The sequence below is a fragment of the Mesoplodon densirostris genome, chromosome 3 (assembly GCF_025265405.1).
Source record: "Mesoplodon densirostris isolate mMesDen1 chromosome 3, mMesDen1 primary haplotype, whole genome shotgun sequence".
NCBI classification, from domain to species: domain Eukaryota; kingdom Metazoa; phylum Chordata; class Mammalia; order Artiodactyla; family Ziphiidae; genus Mesoplodon; species Mesoplodon densirostris.
The window spans coordinates 178,504,582-178,520,144 of NC_082663.1; positions in this window are offsets into that span (position 1 = coordinate 178,504,582).

The window sequence follows — 15,563 nt, forward strand, 5'->3', positions numbered from 1 at the left end:
TTGCTTTAAAGGTGTACATTTGCTCACCCAACCTCACCAATCCTCTCAGCCCCAAGTGTCCAGCCTTTTGTCTTTTCCAGGTGTGGGTGTGGATGGGGTCAATCCAGGTTGCATCAGAGCTCCTGAATGAATTGTGTAAGAATTTCACTGTTTTAGTGTTTTGTTTTTGAAATTTATTTATATACTGGGTTTGAGGTAATTTTCAGCACCGTGTTTATGCCGCTCTCGGCACACTTGATTTCCTTACGGAGACATATCAGTACATAGGTTTTAAGATTCTTAATAATCAGATATATTCCTCGGAGCGGAATAGTGGGTGTTGAGTCCATTTCACTGAGCAAAGTGTAGGTCTTGTCTATTACATATTTGGTTTATGGAACGGTACCTGTGCTAATATCAAACTCTGGTTTTATGCATCACCCCACCTCACCCTTCCCCTTAAGCAGGCATAGGAGTGTTTTCTAAATGTGAGACTCTGTTTTGTTTTCTACTTTAGTTCATGTGTAGCCTTTTTACATTCCCTTCATAAGTGATATCTTAGGACAAGTTTCTTTTTCTGTGTGACATATTTCACGTCGAATCATCGTACCTATATCCACCCATTATGCTGCTACTGGCCTTATGACATTGATTTCATGGCTGAGGGATATTCCATGGTACGAAAGTACCACTACTTCTTTATCCATTTTTGTCTTTCCTGCAATAATTGAGGTGTTCTGAGGTCGAGGTGCTTGTAAACCGTGCAGCCGTTAAATTTGGGGTGGCTGTGTGTCTTTGAGTTTCAGGTTTTCCAACGTATACATCCATGAGTGAAAGTGCCCTAGGCTCTGTAGCTGAGTTGTTTAGTTGTTTTGGGGAAACACCAGGCAGTTCTATGGAGTGAGTGTCTGCTGGCAATTTTCCTCCCTACCATCATCGTAAGAACGCTCCCTTTTCTCCACTGCCTGTCCTGCTTTTCTGGTTTGTACAATATTTTCGGATGTCCCTTTTGACCGGTGGGAAGTGAGACTTCTTTTTAGTGCGTATTTGCATTTCCCGCTTGCTTGGTTGGCCACAAAGCGTGTATGCGTTTTTTCCTCAATATGTTCTGGAAAACTCGCATACGCCCTCATGGCCAACGGCCTCATTGTGGAAGTTCTGCCGATTTTCATGTGCTTTAAAGGCGATTCCAATCTACCTCTTGAAGCCTGTTTCCTGGAATTCTGCCTGGCTTTCAAGTCCTCCTGGTTGCCTTCCCTCAACAGATTTTTGGATGATAGTTGTCCTTTATAACTGCAAGTTTCTGAATTGTTGTGCCCATGAGCTCCACTGGTCAACACAATTTTTTGTGAGCTGGCCGCAAAACCGCAGGATTGCTTCAGGCCCTATCCTGGTTTTGGGGGCGGCAGGCTGAGACTTTGGTTCATTCTTCTTCCTGCCAGGAAAATAGAGTGACATGTGCCCGTCCAAATGCCTACAGCTTGGCTCTCATTGGTTCCTCCTCTTCCCTTTCATCCTGCACACAAGTTGCAAACTGTGAGAAACAGGCGGTTAAAGGTACTGACTCCCCAAGTGGGGAGATTGAGAGTAATGAGCCTGGAATGTCGAACCCGAGCACCCGGAGAGGAAAATTGAGGAGCGTTTTAGAAATCTTTCCCGATCACACGGTGTCGCATCCTGTGGGTTTCCCATGCGTGATTTAATTGTACTAACATTCCCTTAAACGTGCAGAGTAGGGCCCCATGGCATGGGCGGCACGCATTATTGCTTTAAAGGTGTACATTTGCTCACCCAACCTCACCAATCCTCTCAGCCGCAAGTGTCCAGCCTTTTGTCTCATCCAGGTGTGGCTGTACATGCGGTCAATCCAGGTTGCATCAGAGCCCCTGAACGAATTGTGTAAGAATTTCACTGTTTTTGTGATTTGGTTTTGAAATTTATTTTTATAATGGGTTTGAGATGATTTTCACTGCCGTGTTTATGCCAATCTAGGAACACTTGAATCCCTTATGGAGCCATATCAGTATATAGGTTTTAAGATTTTTACTTGTCAGATATATTCCTCTGCACGGGATAGGGGGTGCTGAGTCCAGTTCACTGAGCAAGGGGTAGGTCTTGTGTATTACATAGTTGGCTTATGGAAAGGTACCTGTGTTAATATCAAACTCTGATTTTATGCATCAACCCACCTCATCTTTCCCCTTGAGCAGGCATAGGAGTGTTTTCTGAATGTGAGACTCTGTTCTGATTTCTACTTTAGTCCATGTGTAGCCTTTTTACATTCCCTTCATAAGTGATATCTTAGGATAAGTTTCTTTTTCTGTGTGACTTATTTCACTTAGAATCATTGTACCTATATCCACCCATTATGCTGCTACTGGCCTTATGACATTGATTTCATGGCTGAGTGATATTCCATCGTACAAAAGTACCACAACTTTTAAATCTTTTTTTTTTTTGTATTTTCTGCGATATTTGAGGTGTTCTGAAGTCGAGGTGCTTGTAAACAGAGCAGCCCTTAACTTTGGGGTGGCTGTGTCTTGTTGATTTTCAGGTTTCCCAAGGTATACGTCCATGAGTGAAAGTGCCCTAGGCTCTGTAGCTGAGATGTTTAGTTGTTTTTGGGAAACACCATGCACTTCTCCGGAGTGGCTGCTGGCAATTTTCCTCCCTCCCATCTGCATAAGAAGGGTCCCTGTTCTCCTCGGCCTGTCCTGCTTTTCTGGATTTTACAATTTTTTCGGATGTCCGTTTTGACTGGTGGGAAGTGAGACTTCTTTTTAGTGTGTACTTGCATTGCCCGCTTGTTGGTTGTCCACATAGTGTTTATGTGTTTTTTCCTCAGTATGTTCTGGAAAACACTTAAATGCCCTCTTTGGAAGAGTGCATCATTGTGGAAGCTCTGCCGATTTTCATGTGCTTTAAAGGCAATTCCAATCTACATCTTGAAGTCTGTTTCCTGGAATTCTGCCTGTCTTTCAAGTCCTCCTGTTAGCCTACCCTCAACAGATTTGTGGATGATAGGTGCCCTTTATAACTCTGCCAGTTTCTGAATTGTTGTGCTCCGTGAGCTCCATTTGTCAACACACATTTTTGTGAGCTGGCCGAAAACCACAGGATTGCTTCAGGCCCTATTCTGGTTCTGGGGCAGCAGGCTGAGACTTTGGTCAATTCCTCTTCCTGATGGGAAATTAGAGTGACTTGTGCCCGTCCAAATGCCTACAGCTTGGCTCTCATTGGTTCCCCCACTTCCCTTTCATGCTCCGCACAATTTGCAAACTTTGTGAAACAGGAATTTAACGGCACTGACTCCCCAAGTTGTGAGATTGAGAATAAAGCACCTGGAATGTCAAACCCGAGCACCAGGAGAGGAAAATTGAGGAGCGTTTTACAAACTTTTCCCGATCACAAGGTTTCCCATCCTGTGGGTTTGAATGCATGATTTAATTCTACTAAAATTCCCTTAAACCATGAGAGTTGGGAACCATGGAACGGGTGGCACGCATTATTGCTTTAAAGGTGTACATTTGCTCACCCAACCTCACCAATCCTCTCAGCCCCAAGTGTCCAGCCTTTTGTCTTTTCCAGGTGTGGGTGTGGATGGGGTCAATCCAGGTTGCATCAGAGCCCCTGAATGAATTGTGTAAGAATTTCACTGTTTTAGTGTTTTGTTTTTGAAATTTATTTATATACTAGGTTTGAGATGATTTTCACTGCCGTGTTTATGCCGCTCTCGGCACACTTGATTTCCTTACGGAAACATATCAGTACATAGGTTTTAAGATTCTTACTAATCAGATATATTCCTCTGAGCGGAATAGGGGGTGTTGAGTCCATTTCACTGAGCAAAGTGTAGGTCTTGTCTATTACATATTTGGTTTATGGAACGGTACCTGTGCTAATATCAAACTCTGGTTTTATGCATCACCCCACCTCACCCTTCCCCTTAAGCAGGCATAGGAGTGTTTTCTAGATGTGAGACTCTGTTTTGTTTTCTACTTTAGTTCATGTGTAGCCTTTTTACATTCCCTTCATAAGTGATATCTTAGGACAAGTTTCTTTTTCTGTGTGACTTATTTCACGTCGAATCATCGTACCTATATCCACCCATTGTGCTGCTACTGGCCTTATGACATTGATTTCATGGCTGAGGGATATTCCATGGTACGAAAGTACCACTACTTCTTTATCCATTTTTGTCTTTCCTGCAATATTTGAGGTGTTCTGAGGTCGAGGTGCTTGTAAACCGTGCAGCCATTAAATTTGGGGTGGCTGTGTGTCTTTGATTTTCAGGTTTTCCAACGTATACATCCATGAGTGAAAGTGCCCTAGGCTCTGTAGCTGAGTTGTTTAGTTGTTTTGGGGAAACACCAGGCAGTTCTATGGAGTGAGTGTCTGCTGGCAATTTTCCTCCCTACCATCTTCGTAAGAACGCTCCCTTTTTTCCACTGCCTGTCCTGCTTTTCTGGTTTGTACAATGTTTTCGGATGTCCCTTTTGACCGGTGGGAAGTGAGACTTCTTTTTAGTGCGTATTTGCATTTCCCGCTTGCTTGGTTGGCCACAAAGCGTGTATGCGTTTTTTCCTCAATATGTTCTGGAAAACTCGCATACGCCCTCATGGCCAACGGCCTCATTGTGGAAGTTCTGCCGATTTTCATGTGCTTTAAAGGCGATTCCAATCTACCTCTTGAAGCCTGTTTCCTGGAATTCTGCCTGGCTTTCAAGTCCTCCTGGTTGCCTTCCCTCAACAGATTTTTGGATGATAGTTGTCCTTAATAACTGCAAGTTTCTGAATTGTTGTGCCCATGAGCTCCACTGGTCAACACAAATTTTTGTGAGCTGGCCGCAAAACCGCAGGATTGCTTCAGGCCCTATCCTGGTTTAGGGGGCGGCAGGCTGAGACTTTGGTTCATTCTTCTTCCTGCCAGGAAAATAGAGTGACAGGTGCCCGTCCAAATGCCTACAGCTTGGCTCTCATTGGTTCCTCCTCTTCCCTTTCATCCTGCACACAAGTTGCAAACTGTGAGAAACAGGCGGTTAAAGGCACTGACTCGCCAAGTGGGGAGATTGAGAGTAATGAGCCTGGAATGTCGAACCCGAGCACCAGGAGAGGAAAATTGAGGAGCGTTTTAGAAATCTTTCCCGATCACACGGTGTCGCATCCTGTGGGTTTCCCATGCGTGATTTAACTGTACTAACATTCCCTTAAACGTGCAGAGTAGGGCCCCATGGCATGGGCGGCACACATTATTGCTTTAAAGGTGTACATTTGCTCACCCAACCTCACCAATCCTCTCAGCCGCAAGTGTCCAGCCTTTTGTCTCATCCAGGTGTGGGTGTACATGGGGTCAATCCAGGTTGCATCAGAGCCCCTGAACGAATTGTGTAAGAATTTCACTGTTTTTGTGATTTGGTTTTGAAATTTATTTTTATAATGGGTTTGAGATGATTTTCACTGCCGTGTTTATGCCAATCTAGGAACACTTGAATCCCTTATGGAGCCATATCAGTATATAGGTTTTAAGATTTTTACTAGTCAGATATATTCCTCTGCACGGGATAGGGGGTGCTGAGTCCAGTTCACTGAGCAAGGAGTAGGTCTTGTCTATTACATAGTTGGCTTATGAATAGGTACCTGTGTTAATATCAAACTCTGATTTTATGCATCAACCCACCTCACCTTTCCCCTTGAGCAGGCATAGGAGTGTTTTCAGATTGTGAGACTCTGTTCTGATTTCTACTTTAGTCCATGTGTAGCCTTTTTACATTCCCTTCATAAGTGATATCTTAGGATAAGTTTCTTTTTCTGTGCGAGTTATTTCACTTTGAATCATCATACCTATATCCACCCATTATGCTGCTACTGGCCTTATGACATTGATTTCATGGCTGAGGGATATTCCATCGTACAAAAGTACCACAACTTTTAAATCTTTTTTTTTGTATTTTCTGCGATATTTGAGGTGTTCTGAAGTCGAGGTGCTTGTAAACAGAGCAGCCCTTAACTTTGGGGTGGCTGTGTCTTGTTGATTTTCAGGTTTCCCAAGGTATACGTCCATGGGTGAAAGTGCCCTAGGCTCTGTAGCTGAGATGTTTAGTTGTTTTTGGGAAACACCATGCACTTCTCCGGAGTGGCTGCTGGCAATTTTCCTCCCTCCCATCTGCATAAGAAGGGTCCCTGTTCTCCTCGGCCTGTCCTGCTTTTCTGGATTTTACAATTTTTTCGGATGTCCGTTTTGACTGGTGGGAAGTGAGACTTCTTTTTAGTGTGTACTTGCATTGCCCGCTTGTTGGTTGTCCACATAGTGTTTATGTGTTTTTTCCTCAGTATGTTCTGGAAAACACTTAAATGCCCTCTTTGGAAGAGTGCATCATTGTGGAAGCTCTGCCGATTTTCATGTGCTTTAAAGGCAATTCCAATCTACATCTTGAAGTCTGTTTCCTGGAATTCTGCCTGTCTTTCAAGTCCTCCTGTTAGCCTACCCTCAACAGATTTGTGGATGATAGGTGCCCTTTATAACTCTGCCAGTTTCTGAATTGTTGTGCTCCGTGAGCTCCATTTGTCAACACACATTTTTGTGAGCTGGCCGAAAACCACAGGATTGCTTCAGGCCCTATTCTGGTTCTGGGGCAGCAGGCTGAGACTTTGGTCAATTCCTCTTCCTGATGGGAAATTAGAGTGACTTGTGCCCGTCCAAATGCCTACAGCTTGGCTCTCATTGGTTCCCCCACTTCCCTTTCATGCTCCGCACAATTTGCAAACTTTGTGAAACAGGAGTTTAACGGCACTGACTCCCCAAGTTGTGAGATTGAGAATAAAGCACCTGGAATGTCAAACCCGAGCACCAGGAGAGGAAAAGTGAGGAGTGTTTTACAAACTTTTCCCGATCACAAGGTTTCCCATCCTGTGGGTTTGAATGCATGATTTAATTCTACTAAAATTCCCTTAAACCATGAGAGTTGGGAACCATGGAACGGGTGGCACGCATTATTGCTTTAAAGGTGTACATTTGCTCACCCAACCTCACCAATCCTCTCAGCCCCAAGTGTCCAGCCTTTTGTCTTTTCCAGGTGTGGGTGTGGATGGGGTCAATCCAGGTTGCATCAGAGCCCCTGAATGAATTGTGTAAGAATTTCACTGTTTTAGTGTTTTGTTTTTGAAATTTATTTATATACTGGGTTTGAGATGATTTTCAGTGCCGTGTTTATGCCGCTCTCGGCACACTTGATTTCCTTACGGAGACATATCAGTACGTAGGTTTTAAGATTCTTACTAGTCAGATATATTCCTCTGCGCGGAATAGGGGGTGTTGAGTCCATTTCACTGAGCAAAGTGTAGGTCTTGTCTATTACATATTTGGTTTATGGAACGGTACCTGTGCTAATATCAAACTCTGGTTTTATGCATCACCCCACCTCACCCTTCCCCTTAAGCAGGCATAGGAGTGTTTTCTAGATGTGAGACTCTGTTTTGTTTTCTACTTTAGTTCATGTGTAGCCTTTTTACATTCCCTTCAAAAGTGATATCTTAGGATAAGTTTCTTTTTCTGTGTGACTTATTTCACTTAGAATCATCGTACCTCTATCCACCCATTATGCTGCTACTGGCCTTATGACATTGATTTCATGGCTGAGGGATATTCCATGGTACGAAAGTACCACTACTTCTTTATCCATTTTTGTCTTTCCTGCAATATTTGAGGTGTTCTGAGGTCGAGGTGCTTGTAAACCGTGCAGCCGTTAAATTTGGGGTGGCTGTGTGTCTTTGATTTTCAGGTTTTCCAACGTATACATCCATGAGTGAAAGTGCCCTAGGCTCTGTAGCTGAGTTGATTAGTTGTTTTTGGGAAAAACCAGGCAGTTCTCTGGAGTGAGTGTCTGCTGGCAATTTTCCTCCCTACCATCTTTGTAAGAACGCTCCCTTTTCTCCACTGCCTGTCCTGCTTTTCTGGTTTGTACAATGTTTTCGGATGTCCCTTTTGACCGGTGGGAAGTGAGACTTCTTTTTAGTGCGTATTTGCATTTCCCGCTTGCTTGGTTGGCCACAAAGCGTGTATGCGTTTTTTCCTCAATATGTTCTGGAAAACTCGCATACGCCCTCATGGCCAACGGCCTCATTGTGGAAGTTCTGCCGATTTTCATGTGCTTTAAAGGCGATTCCAATCTACCTCTTGAAGCCTGTTTCCTGGAATTCTGCCTGGCTTTCAAGTCCTCCTGGTTGCCTTCCCTCAACAGATTTTTGGATGATAGTTGTCCTTTATAACTGCAAGTTTCTGAATTGTTGTGCCCATGAGCTCCACTTGTCAACACAAATTTTTGTGAGCTGGCCGCAAAACCGCAGGATTGCTTCAGGCCCTATCCTGGTTTTGGGGGCGGCAGGCTGAGACTTTGGTTCATTCTTCTTCCTGCCAGGAAAATAGAGTGACAGGTGCCCGTCCAAATGCCTACAGCTTGGCTCTCATTGGTTCCTCCTCTTCCCTTTCATCCTGCACACAAGTTGCAAACTGTGAGAAACAGGCGGTTAAAGGCACTGACTCGCCAAGTTGGGAGATTGAGAGTAATGAGCCTGGAATGTCGAACCCGAGCACCAGGAGAGGAAAATTGAGGAGCGTTTTAGAAATCTTTCCCGATCACACGGTGTCGCATCCTGTGGGTTTCCCATGCGTGATTTAACTGTACTAACATTCCCTTAAACGTGCAGAGTAGGGCCCCATGGCATGGGCGGCACACATTATTGCTTTAAAGGTGTACATTTGCTCACCCAACCTCACCAATCCTCTCAGCCGCAAGTGTCCAGCCTTTTGTCTCATCCAGGTGTGGGTGTACATGGGGTCAATCCAGGTTGCATCAGAGCCCCTGAACGAATTGTGTAAGAATTTCACTGTTTTTGTGATTTGGTTTTGAAATTTATTTTTATAATGGGTTTGAGATGATTTTCACTGCCGTGTTTATGCCAATCTAGGAACACTTGAATCCCTTACGGAGACATATCAGTATATATGTTTTAAGATTTTTACTAGTCAGATATATTCCTCTGCGCGGGATAGGGGGTGCTGAGTCCAGTTCACTGAGCAAGGGGTAGGTCTTGTCTATTACATAGTTGGCTTATGAAAAGGTACCTGTGTTAATATCAAACTCTGATTTTATGCATCAACCCACCTCACCTTTCCCCTTGAGCAGGCATAGGAGTGTTTTCAGATTGTGAGACTCTGTTCTGATTTCTACTTTAGTCCATGTGTAGCCTTTTTACATTCCCTTCATAAGTGATATCTTAGGATAAGTTTCTTTTTCTGTGTGACTTATTTCACTTAGAATCATTGTACCTATATCCACCCATTATGCTGCTACTGGCCTTATGACATTGATTTCATGGCTGAGTGATATTCCATCGTACAAAAGTACCACAACTTTTAAATCTTTTTTTTTTGTATTTTCTGCGATATTTGAGGTGTTCTGAAGTCGAGGTGCTTGTAAACAGAGCAGCCCTTAACTTTGGGGTGGCTGTGTCTTGTTGATTTTCAGGTTTCCCAAGGTATACGTCCATGAGTGAAAGTGCCCTAGGCTCTGTAGCTGAGATGTTTAGTTGTTTTTGGGAAACACCATGCACTTCTCCGGAGTGGCTGCTGGCAATTTTCCTCCCTCCCATCTGAATAAGAAGGGTCCCTGTTCTCCTCGGCCTGTCCTGCTTTTCTGGATTTTACAATTTTTTCGGATGTCCGTTTTGACTGGTGGGAAGTGAGACTTCTTTTTAGTGTGTACTTGCATTGCCCGCTTGTTGGTTGTCCACATAGTGTTTATGTGTTTTTTCCTCAGTATGTTCTGGAAAACACTTAAATGCCCTCTTTGGAAGAGTGCATCATTGTGGAAGCTCTGCCGATTTTCATGTGCTTTAAAGGCAATTCCAATCTACATCTTGAAGTCTGTTTCCTGGAATTCTGCCTGTCTTTCAAGTCCTCCTGTTAGCCTACCCTCAACAGATTTGTGGATGATAGGTGCCCTTTATAACTCTGCCAGTTTCTGAATTGTTGTGCTCCGTGAGCTCCATTTGTCAACACACATTTTTGTGAGCTGGCCGAAAACCGCAGGATTGCTTCAGGCCCTATTCTGGTTCTGGGGCGGCAGGCTGAGACTTTGGTCAATTCCTCTTCCTGATGGGAAATTAGAGTGACTTGTGCCCGTCCAAATGCCTACAGCTTGGCTCTCATTGGTTCCCCCACTTCCCTTTCATGCTCCGCACAATTTGCAAACTTTGTGAAACAGGAGTTTAACGGCACTGACTCCCCAAGTTGTGAGATTGAGAATAAAGCACCTGGAATGTCAAACCCGAGCACCAGGAGAGGAAAATTGAGGAGCGTTTTACAAACTTTTCCCGATCACAAGGTTTCCCATCCTGTGGGTTTGAATGCATGATTTAATTCTACTAAAATTCCCTTAAACCATGAGAGTTGGGAACCATGGAACGGGTGGCACGCATTATTGCTTTAAAGGTGTACATTTGCTCACCCAACCTCACCAATCCTCTCAGCCCCAAGTGTCCAGCCTTTTGTCTTTTCCAGGTGTGGGTGTGGATGGGGTCAATCCAGGTTGCATCAGAGCTCCTGAATGAATTGTGTAAGAATTTCACTGTTTTAGTGTTTTGTTTTTGAAATTTATTTATATACTGGGTTTGAGGTAATTTTCAGCACCGTGTTTATGCCGCTCTCGGCACACTTCATTTCCTTACGGAGACATATCAGTACATAGGTTTTAAGATTCTTAATAATCAGATATATTCCTCGGAGCGGAATAGTGGGTGTTGAGTCCATTTCACTGAGCAAAGTGTAGGTCTTGTCTATTACATATTTGGTTTATGGAACGGTACCTGTGCTAATATCAAACTCTGGTTTTATGCATCACCCCACCTCACCCTTCCCCTTAAGCAGGCATAGGAGTGTTTTCTAAATGTGAGACTCTGTTTTGTTTTCTACTTTAGTTCATGTGTAGCCTTTTTACATTCCCTTCATAAGTGATATCTTAGGACAAGTTTCTTTTTCTGTGTGACTTATTTCACTTAGAATCATCGTACCTATATCCACCCATTATGCTGCTACTGGCCTTATGACATTGATTTCATGGCTGAGGGATATTCCATGGTACGAAAGTACCACTACTTCTTTATCCATTTTTGTCTTTCCTGCAATATTTGAGGTGTTCTGAGGTCGAGGTGCTTGTAAACCGTGCAGCCGTTAAATTTGGGGTGGCTGTGTGTCTTTGAGTTTCAGGTTTTCCAACGTATACATCCATGAGTGAAAGTGCCCTAGGCTCTGTAGCTGAGTTGTTTAGTTGTTTTGGGGAAACACCAGGCAGTTCTATGGAGTGAGTGTCTGCTGGCAATTTTCCTCCCTACCATCTTCGTAAGAACGCTCCCTTTTCTCCACTGCCTGTCCTGCTTTTCTGGTTTGTACAATATTTTCGGATGTCCCTTTTGACCGGTGGGAAGTGAGACTTCTTTTTAGTGCGTATTTGCATTTCCCGCTTGCTTGGTTGGCCACAAAGCGTGTATGCGTTTTTTCCTCAATATGTTCTGGAAAACTCGCATACGCCCTCATGGCCAACGGCCTCATTGTGGAAGTTCTGCCGATTTTCATGTGCTTTAAAGGCGATTCCAATCTACCTCTTGAAGCCTGTTTCCTGGAATTCTGCCTGGCTTTCAAGTCCTCCTGGTTGCCTTCCCTCAACAGATTTTTGGATGATAGTTGTCCTTTATAACTGCAAGTTTCTGAATTGTTGTGCCCATGAGCTCCACTGGTCAACACAATTTTTTGTGAGCTGGCCGCAAAACCGCAGGATTGCTTCAGGCCCTATCCTGGTTTTGGGGGCGGCAGGCTGAGACTTTGGTTCATTCTTCTTCCTGCCAGGAAAATAGAGTGACATGTGCCCGTCCAAATGCCTACAGCTTGGCTCTCATTGGTTCCTCCTCTTCCCTTTCATCCTGCACACAAGTTGCAAACTGTGAGAAACAGGCGGTTAAAGGTACTGACTCCCCAAGTGGGGAGATTGAGAGTAATGAGCCTGGAATGTCGAACCCGAGCACCCGGAGAGGAAAATTGAGGAGCGTTTTAGAAATCTTTCCCGATCACACGGTGTCGCATCCTGTGGGTTTCCCATGCGTGATTTAATTGTACTAACATTCCCTTAAACGTGCAGAGTAGGGCCCCATGGCATGGGCGGCACGCATTATTGCTTTAAAGGTGTACATTTGCTCACCCAACCTCACCAATCCTCTCAGCCGCAAGTGTCCAGCCTTTTGTCTCATCCAGGTGTGGCTGTACATGCGGTCAATCCAGGTTGCATCAGAGCCCCTGAACGAATTGTGTAAGAATTTCACTGTTTTTGTGATTTGGTTTTGAAATTTATTTTTATAATGGGTTTGAGATGATTTTCACTGCCGTGTTTATGCCAATCTAGGAACACTTGAATCCCTTATGGAGCCATATCAGTATATAGGTTTTAAGATTTTTACTTGTCAGATATATTCCTCTGCACGGGATAGGGGGTGCTGAGTCCAGTTCACTGAGCAAGGGGTAGGTCTTGTGTATTACATAGTTGGCTTATGAAAAGGTACCTGTGTTAATATCAAACTCTGATTTTATGCATCAACCCACCTCACCTTTCCCCTTGAGCAGGCATAGGAGTGTTTTCAGATTGTGAGACTCTGTTCTGATTTCTACTTTAGTCCATGTGTAGCCTTTTTACATTCCCTTCATAAGTGATATCTTAGGATAAGTTTCTTTTTCTGTGTGACTTATTTCACTTAGAATCATTGTACCTATATCCACCCATTATGCTGCTACTGGCCTTATGACATTGATTTCATGGCTGAGGGATATTCCATCGTACAAAAGTACCACAACTTTTAAATCTTTTTTTTTTTTTGTATTTTCTGCGATATTTGAGGTGTTCTGAAGTCGAGGTGCTTGTAAACAGAGCAGCCCTTAACTTTGGGGTGGCTGTGTCTTGTTGATTTTCAGGTTTCCCAAGGTATACGTCCATGAGTGAAAGTGCCCTAGGCTCTGTAGCTGAGATGTTTAGTTGTTTTTGGGAAACACCATGCACTTCTCCGGAGTGGCTGCTGGCAATTTTCCTCCCTCCCATCTGCATAAGAAGGGTCCCTGTTCTCCTCGGCCTGTCCTGCTTTTCTGGATTTTACAATTTTTTCGGATGTCCGTTTTGACTGGTGGGAAGTGAGACTTCTTTTTAGTGTGTACTTGCATTGCCCGCTTGTTGGTTGTCCACATAGTGTTTATGTGTTTTTTCCTCAGTATGTTCTGGAAAACACTTAAATGCCCTCTTTGGAAGAGTGCATCATTGTGGAAGCTCTGCCGATTTTCATGTGCTTTAAAGGCAATTCCAATCTACATCTTGAAGTCTGTTTCCTGGAATTCTGCCTGTCTTTCAAATCCTCCTGTTAGCCTACCCTCAACAGATTTGTGGATGATAGGTGCCCTTTATAACTCTGCCAGTTTCTGAATTGTTGTGCTCCGTGAGCTCCATTTGTCAACACACATTTTTGTGAGCTGGCCGAAAACCACAGGATTGCTTCAGGCCCTATTCTGGTTCTGGGGCAGCAGGCTGAGACTTTGGTCAATTCCTCTTCCTGATGGGAAATTAGAGTGACTTGTGCCCGTCCAAATGCCTACAGCTTGGCTCTCATTGGTTCCCCCACTTCCCTTTCATGCTCCGCACAATTTGCAAACTTTGTGAAACAGGAGTTTAACGGCACTGACTCCCCAAGTTGTGAGATTGAGAATAAAGCACCTGGAATGTCAAACCCGAGCACCAGGAGAGGAAAATTGAGGAGCGTTTTACAAACTTTTCCCGATCACAAGGTTTCCCATCCTGTGGGTTTGAATGCATGATTTAATTCTACTAAAATTCCCTTAAACCATGAGAGTTGGGAACCATGGAACGGGTGGCACGCATTATTGCTTTAAAGGTGTACATTTGCTCACCCAACCTCACCAATCCTCTCAGCCCCAAGTGTCCAGCCTTTTGTCTTTTCCAGGTGTGGGTGTGGATGGGGTCAATCCAGGTTGCATCAGAGCCCCTGAATGAATTGTGTAAGAATTTCACTGTTTTAGTGTTTTGTTTTTGAAATTTATTTATATACTAGGTTTGAGATGATTTTCACTGCCGTGTTTATGCCGCTCTCGGCACACTTGATTTCCTTACGGAAACATATCAGTACATAGGTTTTAAGATTCTTACTAATCAGATATATTCCTCTGAGCGGAATAGGGGGTGTTGAGTCCATTTCACTGAGCAAAGTGTAGGTCTTGTCTATTACATATTTGGTTTATGGAACGGTACCTGTGCTAATATCAAACTCTGGTTTTATGCATCACCCCACCTCACCCTTCCCCTTAAGCAGGCATAGGAGTGTTTTCTAAATGTGAGACTCTGTTTTGTTTTCTACTTTAGTTCATGTGTAGCCTTTTTACATTCCCTTCATAAGTGATATCTTAGGACAAGTTTCTTTTTCTGTGTGACTTATTTCACGTCGAATCATCGTACCTATATCCACCCATTATGCTGCTACTGGCCTTATGACATTGATTTCATGGCTGAGGGATATTCCATGGTACGAAAGTACCACTACTTCTTTATCCATTTTTGTCTTTCCTGCAATATTTGAGGTGTTCTGAGGTCGAGGTGCTTGTAAACCGTGCAGCCGTTAAATTTGGGGTGGCTGTGTGTCTTTGATTTTCAGGTTTTCCAACGTATACATCCATGAGTGAAAGTGCCCTAGGCTCTGTAGCTGAGTTGTTTAGTTGTTTTGGGGAAACACCAGGCAGTTCTATGGAGTGAGTGTCTGCTGGCAATTTTCCTCCCTACCATCTTCGTAAGAACGCTCCCTTTTTTCCACTGCCTGTCCTGCTTTTCTGGTTTGTACAATGTTTTCGGATGTCCCTTTTGACCGGTGGGAAGTGAGACTTCTTTTTAGTGCGTATTTGCATTTCCCGCTTGCTTGGTTGGCCACAAAGCGTGTATGCGTTTTTTCCTCAATATGTTCTGGAAAACTCGCATACGCCCTCATGGCCAACGGCCTCATTGTGGAAGTTCTGCCGATTTTCATGTGCTTTAAAGGCGATTCCAATCTACCTCTTGAAGCCTGTTTCCTGGAATTCTGCCTGGCTTTCAAGTCCTCCTGGTTGCCTTCCCTCAACAGATTTTTGGATGATAGTTGTCCTTAATAACTGCAAGTTTCTGAATTGTTGTGCCCATGAGCTCCACTGGTCAACACAAATTTTTGTGAGCTGGCCGCAAAACCGCAGGATTGCTTCAGGCCCTATCCTGGTTTTGGGGGCGGCAGGCTGAGACTTTGGTTCATTCTTCTTCCTGCCAGGAAAATAGAGTGACAGGTGCCCGTCCAAATGCCTACAGCTTGGCTCTCATTGGTTCCTCCTCTTCCCTTTCATCCTGCACACAAGTTGCAAACTGTGAGAAACAGGCGGTTAAAGGCACTGACTCGCCAAGTGGGGAGATTGAGAGTAATGAGCCTGGAATGTCGAACCCGAGCACCAGGAGAGGAAAATTGAGGAGC